This window comes from Panthera tigris, chromosome A2 (genome assembly GCF_018350195.1).
Source record: "Panthera tigris isolate Pti1 chromosome A2, P.tigris_Pti1_mat1.1, whole genome shotgun sequence".
Lineage (NCBI taxonomy): Eukaryota > Metazoa > Chordata > Mammalia > Carnivora > Felidae > Panthera > Panthera tigris.
Window position 1 is genome coordinate 55973641 of NC_056661.1, and position 11011 is coordinate 55984651.

General features: G+C 53.1%; 1 long non-coding RNA gene across 2 annotated transcripts; it reads right to left on the reverse strand.

Annotated features, from left to right (window-relative positions):
- Positions 1–3702: 3702 nt before the first annotated feature.
- LOC122236740 lies at positions 3703–7176 on the reverse strand. Of its 2 annotated transcripts, none has more exons than XR_006214992.1 (2): positions 7122–7176; positions 3703–6828 (listed from the first exon to the last, which is right to left on the reverse strand). It is a non-coding gene; the product is annotated as an uncharacterized LOC122236740 (long non-coding RNA). The 2 variants fall into 2 exon arrangements; XR_006214991.1 differs by having other exon boundaries at positions 6959–7157.
- Between the last annotated feature and the right edge of the window lie 3835 nt (positions 7177–11011).

Genomic DNA, 11011 nt, shown 5'->3' on the forward strand with positions numbered 1-11011 from the left:
TTGCCTCACCTGGCGGGAAGCAAAGGCATAAAGAAATTGTGTCTCCTGCTGGGGGCCCCCATCTAGAAGGTGGTGTTACGGGACCAGAGTGGGTCTCTGCAGACAAGAGACTGCAGCAGGTAGAGTTGCCTTATGAGGTCACTTTATTGGTACAAATAAGGAGATCACAGGGGATAATTTCCCAAGCCCATGACTCCCCAGACTAGGGAAAGCAGACTCCTTTCATTAGGGCTTAGGATGAATATTCAGAGGGGGATTTTAACATTATAATGAGGTTGAGGCACTTTCTGGCACTTTCTGATTCATCTGCACAGGCGTCTTCCTCAAATGTTTCTTTTTCTGTCCCAGCAGTTCGTTAGTCTCTAAAAGGTAAGATTGACAGTTAGGCAGAAGCTTCTAGGAGTTTCCTGAGTTCAGGAGGTCAGTCCTGAGTTCAGGGAGTCAGTCCTGAGTTCATGGGATCAGCCCTGAGTTCAGGGGGTCAGTCCTGAGTTCAGGAGGTCAGTCCTGAGTTCAGGGAGTCAGTCCTGAGTTCAGGAGGTCAGTCCTGAGTTCAGGGAGTCAGTCCTGAGTTCATGGGATCAGCCCTGAGTTCAGGGGGTCAGTCCTGAATTCATGGGGTCAGCCCTGAGTTCATGGGGTCAGTCCTGAGTTCAGGGGGTCATTCCTGAGTTCATGGGGTCAGGCTAGTGACAGCAGTGACTTTCTGCCTGTGAAGCCCCTGCTCCTTCTACCCCAGCTCGCTGTCTCAGATGTCCTCAGATGTGCCAGTTGCTTCAGAGGATGGAGAGGCAGTGTGAGAACAGGATGTAAAGACAAGAGCCACCAGGGTTGTCCTTGGTTGTGCACACCCCCCTCCCTGCCTCTCTCTCGAGGTTACTGCCACACGCCTTCAAGTAACCAGCACTCTACATTCAGCCCGTAGCAGCAGGGACTGAAGACATTTTACAGACATAAGAATAACTGGCTCAGACATTTGTCAGCAGCACAGGGAGCATGGTCCTTGGCTGCACAGGCCGTTTGGGGTCCTGGATTAATGTCTGCAGGCAGGGACCAGCAGACTCCAAGCCTTAGGAGAGGTGCTGGCCTCAGCTACAGTGGACAGCACAGCCTCCCTCCTCAGAAGGGCACTTTTAGAGGGGATCCCCTCCTCCTCGTATTTTCACACCCCCATCTGGTGCAGCGACCAGCCCCTATCACCCCATGACCAACTTGGAATACTGGTTGACCCTGGAGATACAGGCCCTGGAGCAGGGGGCGTGTACCCAGAGAGAGTCCTCTGGGACTGTCTCATCCGGGGATTTTGCTGTTGGGGTGGTGTGGGATGCACAGACCCCACTGTGAGCAGGGATGTTTGGGATGGATCTGGGCTCTCCCCACTTCTGAGCCACTGGAGACAGGCGCCTTAAGGTCCTCTCAGGACCAGCACCTGTAAATGAGGCAGATCGCATAACCGTGGCATCCACTGGAGACAGGTGCATCACTCTGAGGCCACAGCAGGATGCAGGTGCTGGGCCCTGGAGCCTCCTTGGAAAGCCAGGTCAGGGTCGGGGGGTGGGAGGGAGTGCCAGCCAAGCCACCCACCAGACCCCCTCCCCCATACTTGAGGCAGAGGGGCAGCCCAGCCCTACTTCTAACGGGGGGAGTCCTCTGAATCCTTCTCTGGCTCCCAGATCCCACAGAAGAACCCAGGGGATCTTAGCCCTGAAAAATCAAATGCACACACATACACAGAGCCTGTACACCTCATCGGCTCCCCAGAGCCTGGCCCCAGAGCCCCCAATCCACACACGGAGCCCCTTCCGCTCCCGTCTTTTCCCAGCGCCTCAGCCATAATCCACATCTTGTAGCTGACTGCTGGCAAACTCAAATCACATTTCAAAATAAACACCGTGTGCAATGGTCGGGGAAAGCACGCGAGAGATTTATTAGCTTTCATGGGGTGAGAAACTGCAAGCACTGGAAATAATAGGATACATTTCTCATTAGTTGTAAATGCCGGGAAAGAATTAAGGAACACTAATATTTTCTGTTTTTAATCAAGCACAACAAGAGTTGTGAGGTGCGTGCAGGGGAAGGGAAGGAAGGAAAAGCGGATTTTGCATGTGTGGCTTGGGTATTGGGCCCCCGCTGGGCCATTTTGCCCCACCTCTTGTCATTGCTGAGACACAACTTGCCCGGGATTTTTTTTTTTTTTTCTTTTTTTATCCCAGCCAGACCAGCCCCTGGAAGGGATGGTTTGGGGGCGCCGCGGTAATCCCTCCAGTCCAGCTGCAGGAATAAATTAGTGTCACCAGCAATAGGACAAGATACCAAGGGAGGGGAGAAGTCGATTTAGAGGAAATGCAGTGTGCTGCCAGGAAGGGAGGATGGGGACGGACTCCTGGAGGGAAGAGAAAGTGTGTGGGCTTCCTCTCGGAGAGGTACACCCACGAGCAGCTTTAGCTGTGGTCTTGGGTCCCTTCTTGTGGAGCTGCGCCCCAGGTGCACGGGTGGGTGGGGAGGGCCCGTGGTGCAGAGGGCACGTGAGGTTGTGACCATTCAGGAGAGGCAGGGACAACTCTGCCGGTCCATGGCTGGGGCACCCGCACCCCACCCTGAGCACAGGGTCTCTCCAGGAGCCCCACAGCACTGCGGGATGGACAGTGCAGAGGATGGAGGGGTACCTACCCTGGGAGGAGGGGCTGTGGGGAGGATTCTCAGAGGAGGGATGTGTAGGAAGTGCCCCGGAGCCAGGAAGGTGTGGGCAGAGCAGGGCTGGGTAGCCCGCGGGGCCTCTGGAGGTGGTTCTGGGAGAGGGAGTCAGGATCTTCCGGGGGACTGAGAAAAGGGTTCTCATTAAGAACAGCACAAGCAAAGGTAGGGCCTGATGGTGCCTGCCATGTTGAGGCGACAATACTCTGCCTCTGTGCATGCGTGTGTGTGCGTGTGTGCGTGTGTGTGTGTGTGTGTGTGTGTGTGTGTGTGTGTGTGTGGTGGGCGAGCACAGCATACAGGGCAGGACGTGGGGCCTGGGAGGGAAGGCAGGCTCCATGTAAAAGGGCATGGGGGGTGGGGGGCAGGGTGTGGTGTCTCAATTCTGTCCTGCTGGTAGCAGGCTTGTGGCAGACATATCCTCCCTGGGAAGACACCTGCCAACATGGTTGTAGAAAGACCACATGCAAATATGTGCACCTGTAGACAGGCACGGGGACACATAGACACAGGGACACGCACAGGCACACACACACAATCTGTGCCAAATTCTGAAGTCTAATATTAAGATAAACCCAGTATTCAAGAGCTAGAGGAAGCTTGTGTTTTTTGAAGATCCCGGAAGTAACATTCGGAGAGCGTCTGTTTCACGTTGTCAGTAATAATAACAGCAGACCCTTAAATAGCACTCACCCGGTGCCAGCCTCTGTTCTGAACGCTGTGCACATCTTACCTCGTTTAACCCTCCCGGCCACCCTGTATGGGTTGCTAGGTACTAGAATTACTCCCAGTTTGCAGGGGAGGCACAGAGAGTTCAAGTGCCCTGCCCAAGGCCACATAGCTTGTAAGCAGCAGAGCTGGGATTTGAACTCCAGGGGTATGCCCCAGAGCCCACGCTCTTCCCTGGGGAGTTGAGTGCCTCTTGGCTTTTTTTTTTTTTTTTTTTTTTTTTTTTAAAGGATTCTTTAAGACAAGAACTGGAAAATAAGACAACAGGCTACTCTGGGCTAATCTGTTGAGGATTTTACTGACGGGCTGAGAGAAAAGTCAGGAAAGTGGAAGGAAGGAAGGAAGCTTTTGTGGGGAGGGGGTGACAGTGTGGGGCTGGGACAGGGGAGAGGCTGGGCCATTGTAGCCATTTTGAAGTGTCCAGTTCAGGGGCTTTATGTATACTCCTATTGTACAGCTGTCCCCACCATCCATCTGCAGAACCTTTCCATCTTCCCAAACCGAAGCTCTGTCCCCCCTTAAACACCAACCCACCCCCCTCACCCGCACCAGTCCCGGGGACCACCGTCCTGCTTTCTGTCTCTGTGAGTTTGACAACTCCAGGTGCCTCCCACAAGTGGAATCATCCAGTGTTCGTCCTGTTGGGACTGGCTTCTTTCACTGAGTACAGTGTCCACGAGGTTCATCCATATTGTAGCACGCGTTGGAATTTCCTTCCTTTTTTTAAGGGCTGAGTAATAATATTCCGCCGCACGAATAGACCACATTTTGTTTATCCATCCGTCGATGGACACTTAGGTTTCCCCCAGTCTTGGCTCTTGTGAACAGCACTGCCATGGACGTGGATGGACAAATCTCTCTTCAAGTCCCTGTTTTCGATTCAGTCAGGTAAATAAATACCCAGAAGTAGGATTGTCGGGCGGCTCATACAGTAATTGTGGAATTATTTTAGGAACCGCTGTACTGGGCTCTAATGTCCCAGAGCCTGCTCCCCTCTGCCCTTTGGGAACCCTGTTCTTGTACCTCGCCCCAGGAATTCTCGCCTTCCGTCTCCCCCACCCCAGGGCCCTGGCAGGGCAGCCTTAGTTGTGGGTAATCAGACCCAGAAACGTGGCTCTGAGAGCTGGGGCCAAGCAGGGTGGCTTTGATGCCTATGAACAAAGTCCTCCTCGTGGCTCCAGGGACTCTGGCTTCGTCTCAGTCCTGGGTTTGGGATTCGGGCTCTGGCTGGAAGCGAGCGGGAGAGAAACTGAGCTGAGTACCCTCCATGTACCCTTCTGTAAGCCCTGTCCCTCGGGGGCTGGCTGGTCTCCTGCCCGTGGCTGATGGTGGTGACACGGGTGCAGATCCTCACGGCAAATGGCGAGAGGGGGCTGGCGGGTGGGGCAGGTGCCGAGGTTCCCCAGGGTGGAACATGGGAACAGGGTTACTCAGTGGGGCAGTATGCAGGGGTCGGGAGAGTAGTGATATTTTATGCATATTCGCAATGGGCTGGGCGCCCGGTGGGGGCGTGGGGCTGTGGGTCTCTTGAGTCTGGGGCCCCTCTGCCGGCACCTGCACGCAGGCTGCACTAGGCACGGCCAGGCATCCGCTTCCCCAGATCTGCGCCTTCCTCGGGGTAACTGCCTCACCCACCCACTCATCCAGGCCAGCCCCAGGGAGTCGTCGGGTCCCCCGCTCTCTCTCACCACTGGGTTATGGGTCCTTAACATCCCCCCGAGCCCCCTGCACCTTCCCCATAGTTCCTTGTTGCCCGGCACTACTTGCAATCAGGACCCCTTTATTTGTCACCTGAGTTATTCTCGAAGCCTCCTCACTGGTCTCCCTGCCTCTGCCTTCACCCCTCACCTTCCTGTTCCCAGGGCTCTGGGGAGAGCAGCAGCCTTTGGGTGGCCGTCAGCCTCCGTTACCCGACTCCTGCTACAGGGGCCAGGTGGCCCCCATCGCAGGGGTGCTGGCAGGGCTGTTTGCCTGTCCAGGGGATGGGGGTGACCGACATTCATGGGGGTGGACATGCTGGACATACAGTAATGCGTGGGGCAATCCCCAGAGTAGAGAATTATCCTGTATGCCTCTGACTTTGGAAGGTTCCGTCAGACCTTCACGAAGGGAAAAATCCGCCCTTAATCCCCAGAGACTACCACCTGGTTTCCGCCTAAGTGCCGACTTTCCCAGGAGCACAGCTGGTCTCTAAATTGTGAGAAGTTGTACTTTCTTTTGTTTTGATCTTGACTGGGAGCTGTTCCTGATTTCGGAAAATCACATCGCCTTGGCAACGCCCTGAATGGCGTGGGAGCCCCCGTTGGACACCTGCCCGTTCCTGACGGTCTCTGCAGCGGCCACGTGTAGATGTGATTGCTTCTTTACTTTGTCCCACAGCAGGGTCATATTAGGCACATGGTGTGCTGACCTCCTAAAACCTGTATTATTTTTGTCATAAATCATTTGACTTTGATTTCTACTTTATGGTACAGTTAGGGCACCGTACTGGTTCTTAAAAAGTCATTTGGCCGGCATGCTTTTTCAGCTGTGATTTTCTTGCAGGATATTAAAGCAGGGGCATAAAATGTTTGCTATCCCAGACAGTCGGATTGGGCTGAGAGTTGTGCACAAGCCCCTCAGTCCCACCACCGTTGCATGATGGGGGGGGGGGGGGAACTGAGGCCCGGAGAGGCCAAGAAAATGGGCCGCGTGCCCAGCTGGCTGGGGGGAAAAGCTCGGGTCTGAGGACACAGGCATTGGGTGTTTTCCACTGGTCGCCCCTGGCGGCCTGCCCGCAGCCCATCCTCTCTGTTTGGGAGCGGGTTCCACTGGCTCACCCCACTGTGCCGCTCCTCCTCCCCGTGGCCTCAGCCCTTCTGGTGGGAGGCTGCCTCAAGCACGGCTAGTAACGAGAGTCGTAACCCACGGGTGAGATCCCCACGTTCCTGAGCCAGGCGGGAAGGCAGTTGGGAGAGGCAAGGCACGGAGGTCTCTGGGCAGGGCGGTGACCTGTGGGGAGCAGGCAGGTGGCAGGTGTGATGATGGAATGGCCAGGAGGGTGGTCTGGAGTCAGCCCCACAGGAGAGACCACAGGGTCATCACCTCCGCAGACTAGGAGAATATGTCGAGAGTCATGACCCCATCTGCCGGCCCTCATGACCTCACTGCAGGGCAGGGGGGGTGTCTACACTGGTGGAGAGGGTGGCGATGCTGCATCGCTGTACCTGGTGTCCTGCCCAATACGTGTAATCCTTGGCAAAGGATTCCATCCGCACGTCACGGACGAGATCTGAGAACGCGTGGCTGGCCAGGGTCAAGTGCAGGATCCAAACCCCTGGTGCCACTCCTCTGCTGTCTGTCCTGTCACCACCAACCGCTGTTGGGCACCAGAGCCCCTCTGCTTGGTATCTGGAGCAACAGAAGCTTGAGAAAAGAGTGGGTGCGTGAGTCAATGAAGGTGAGTCCCCTGCCGACTCTCCTCCTCGGAGACGCCCCTGCCCGATCCCTCCGCCATCTCCCCCGCTGTCCCCTGCGCTGGTCTGCAATCACTCACGCGACCGTCAGTCCCCGGCAGCTTGGCCCAGCTCAGCCTCGCTGCCTCAATCGCTCCGTCATCTCTTGCACTGGTGTTTAAGTTGTCACACAGGAGACCACGAGCGCACTCTGAGGGGCCTGGGAGGGGAACTGCCACCTCCGTGTCCCCGTGATGGCAGTACCTGGCCCGTGGACACTCAGTAGATACTGAGGGCCTGAACGGTCTGTGTCTGTGAGAACCGCAGTTCTAACGACAGTTAACATTTGCGTAGCCGTTAGTATGTGTCAGATTCCGTTATCACCTGTACCGTGTGCAGACGGCATACGGTCATGGTATAATATCGTGATGCTGAGATCTTGGCAAACTGAAACAATATTCTAGCCTTAAAATTTGCAGGAAACTTACGTTAATCAGGGCTCTTCAGGGCAAAAGGGGAATTTGAACCTAGGCAGTCTAGAACTTGGGACTCGACTCCATGCCGTGCTATGTTGACTGTATGTATGTGTGTGTGTAAGTGTGTGTGGAAACAAATAATGCCAACTGTTATCCCAGATTCATTGATTTATGCTGTGTTCTGAACTGTGTGCCTACCTTGTGTCAGGAACCAGGCTGGGCTCTACTGGTAAAAAGAAAAAGACGGACAAACAGACGCTCTTAGGGGGAGTTCTCAGACAAAGCAGAAATTGTCCAAGTGCCAAAAGAAGAAAATTCAGTGAGATGGGAGGGGCTGAAATTTCCAGCATGGAAGGCCTTGGTGAAGAAGTAGCATTTACACTGAAGCCTGAGGAAAGAGAGGGAAGGAATTGCCAGGTATCAAGTGAAGGGACTGGTGTTCCAAGCAGAGGAACAGCATGTACAAAGGCCCTGAGGTGAGCTTAAGTTTTCTTGTTTGGAGGACTTAATAGCTCAGTGAGGTTGGAGTATGCAAGGCAAGGGTGCGAGAGAGGAGGTGGGAAGGGAGAAGGGAGCAGGAACCAATTATTTGGCACGTGTAAGGCCATTCAAAGGGTTTGGTAATGTTTTGAAACAGGATTTCAGTTTCTTTAAAGATGTTAAGATCTTCGCAAGTTAAAATAGTTTTGGCTTTTTTGGGGGCTCCTGGGTGGCTCAGTCGGTTGGGCGTCCGACTTCGGCTCAGGTCATGATCTCGCAGTTTGTGGGTTCGAGCCCTGCGTGGGGCTCTGTGCTGACGGCTCAGAGCCTAGAGCCTGCTTCCAATTCAGTGTCTCCCTTTCTCTCTGCCCCTCCCCCACTCACACTCTGTCTCTCTCTCCTTTAAAAATAAGTAAACATTAAAAAAATTTTTTTAAATAGTTTTGGCTTTTCAAAGTTTGCAATAGATTTCAATACTAAATCAATAAAAATAACTGCTATAATTTTGTTAATTGCTGTAATTATTAATGTCAGCTATTCACCGAGCATTTTACGCACATGGTCTTTCACTCTGACCACACCTGCACGGTAGGTCCTTATTGTCTGCAGCGTAGGGATGAGAAAGAGTGCCTCTGAGAAGCACAGTGAGTTGCCCGTGGCCACACAGCTGGGCTCAGGGCTGTGACAAGCACGTTCTCCACATTCTTTTTCCAAATGTGAGGGCTTGACCAGTGAGAGGCCAGCCGTTTGGAGGGAGAGGTGGGCCCAGCTCAGGTTCCAGCCCACCAAGCCCTTTGCAGAATCTGTCCTTCTCTCTGCTCCTCTGTTTCCTGTCTGTTAAATGGGGACCTTTCATGAACTTGCAGCTTCTGGCAAGTTCTCACACCAGTGTGATCCTGCAAGCCTTATGATGAAAAAGCAACTCTGAACTTCTTAGCAGATGGCATGGAAACATCAGCTTGTGCCCAGGAGATGGGGTCTGGGACACTCAGGAAGTCCAGGAGCGGAAAAGGTGGCCCTCTAAGGTCATTTAGTAGTGGGAGCCAGGCTGTGTGGGGCTCGCGGATGAGGACATCACGGCTCCTGCTACAGCCGCCGAGTCACTGCGGCCAGTCGGGAGGTGAGTACCAGCCCTACCCGGAGAATGAGGGGAGCCCGGCTGTAGGCACACAGGGAAGGTCATGAAGGTCAGAGTCAGAGCATCTTCTTCTGGCCTTTATCCCTTTTGGAATCTGAGGCCAGGCCGCTGAGGCTGGGGCTGGACTCCAGGGTGAGGAGCAGGGAGCAGAGGAAGGGTAGAGGTGTCAGACCTCAGGCCCCGGCCGCCACCGCAGCCACACAGGGAACCGTGCCCAACACTTGTGCCCACACAGCTTCCAGCTGGGCCTGTGACCCCTCCTGTTCCCGATGTGTGGACTCCTTCCTGTGAAAGGCCACCTTCGAGAGTCCCCGTGGCCATTGACTTGGCCTGCCTGGCCTCTGGTCTCACCCCTCCAGGCCTGCACTTGGAGCTGGGCCCAGCACGGCCGGCTCAGAAGCCTGCCCTTCGCCTCCGGACGGGAGCTGTCCGAATTCTTCAGGGCTTCATGTAGCAGAGAGTCTGGCACAAAGCAAGCACCCCGTGAATATTTTCCTGCCGTGTCCTGGGGGCTTGGCCACATGCCTGCCCTGCCCTGTCTGCTGTTTACATAGTAACTTATTTAGTCCTCTGAATGTCCTCGACCGCTTTCTGTCCCTCACACACTCATCTTTTCCGTCAGTGAATCTTGGTGGCTCACCTTTCAGAATCCGCCCGGAGTTGGACCGCTCCCCACCCCTGCACGGCCCCCTCCCGGGCCACCAGCTCTCTCTTGATTGTGGCCTTATAAAGGTCTCTCTGCTCTACTCTTAGCCACAGAGATCCTGAGAGAACCCAAGTCAGCCCTTGTTTCTCTCTGCTCAGCACCTGCCATGACTCCTGCTTCAACCAGGGCAAAGGGATACAGGCCTTGCATAATCTGTCCCTGTCTCCCCTGTGACCTTATGCCTTACCCTTCTTCCTTTTTCTCTTCTACTATTTCCTACTAGAATGGGAGCTACAAGAGGGGGCAAGAATCTTTGTTTCATTATGACGTGTCTCAAGTGCCCGGAACAATTCCTGGCAAAAGTGGGTGCTCAATAATTATTCAGGAATGAATAATGAATGATTGGAGATAGGTACGGTTATTGTCAGTTTACAGATGAGTAAATTGAGGCACAGGGAGATAAACTAACTCAGGGTCACGCAGGCCCTGAATGGCAGACTTTTTAATTCCTAAACTATATTGCCTGTCTAATTAACCACTGGTGACTTTCTCTATCCTTTCTAGATTCTTCTTGCACCCTGTGCACTGGATCACCAAACCTTTTCTTGCTTTTGATTCTCCTTCCCACCTCCATTCTTTTGCCATGCTGTTGCAGCTTATTAGGATGCTCTTTCTTGTAGAGAACTCCTATTCATTCCTCAAAACCCAAGCTAAATTACCCCTCTACCAGGTATTTAATTCCTCTCTCTTCCTTGCTTTCATTGCTCTGTGGACATACCTTGGTCAGGTTCCTTAGAATCTACCTATTTATGTGTCTTTCTGAATCTCTATTTAATTTGAGTCTCTTCATGGCAGGGACCTTGTTTTACTTTCTTTGTGTCTCCCAGCCTGTGTCTCACACGTCAGGGGCCTAATAAATATTTGTTGAATGTGTGACTAGCAGTGTTTCTGGCCCTTACCACCTGCCAAGTGAGTACATGCATATTCAATCCTGTTTATGATGAACCTTCATTTTAACACTGTCCATATGTTTCAAAGAGAGAAAAATGGGCCCACATCATAACTAAATCTCATAAAATCATGTCTCATGATGACTCTTCACGTCACTCATTCAGAGCAAGATGCTTCTGGTAGAATACTGCTCTGGCTTTGGTGTGTAAAACACAAACATTTCATGTTACCCGATGTAAATTTACATTAGGTCCCCAGGATCGAAAGATATTGTGAGGGCTATAAAACTAATTGGCCACAAGCAAAGTCTACTTGGTTAGGGGATAAAAGGGACATTAATGTCCCACTCGGGTAATGCAAATCCTGGCGGTCATAAAGTGAATTAACTTCTATGGAAAGGTGTTAGCCAAAGGTCATAGGTGTGGACAGTGAGTAGCAAAACCCTTTCTCCTATGTGAGAATT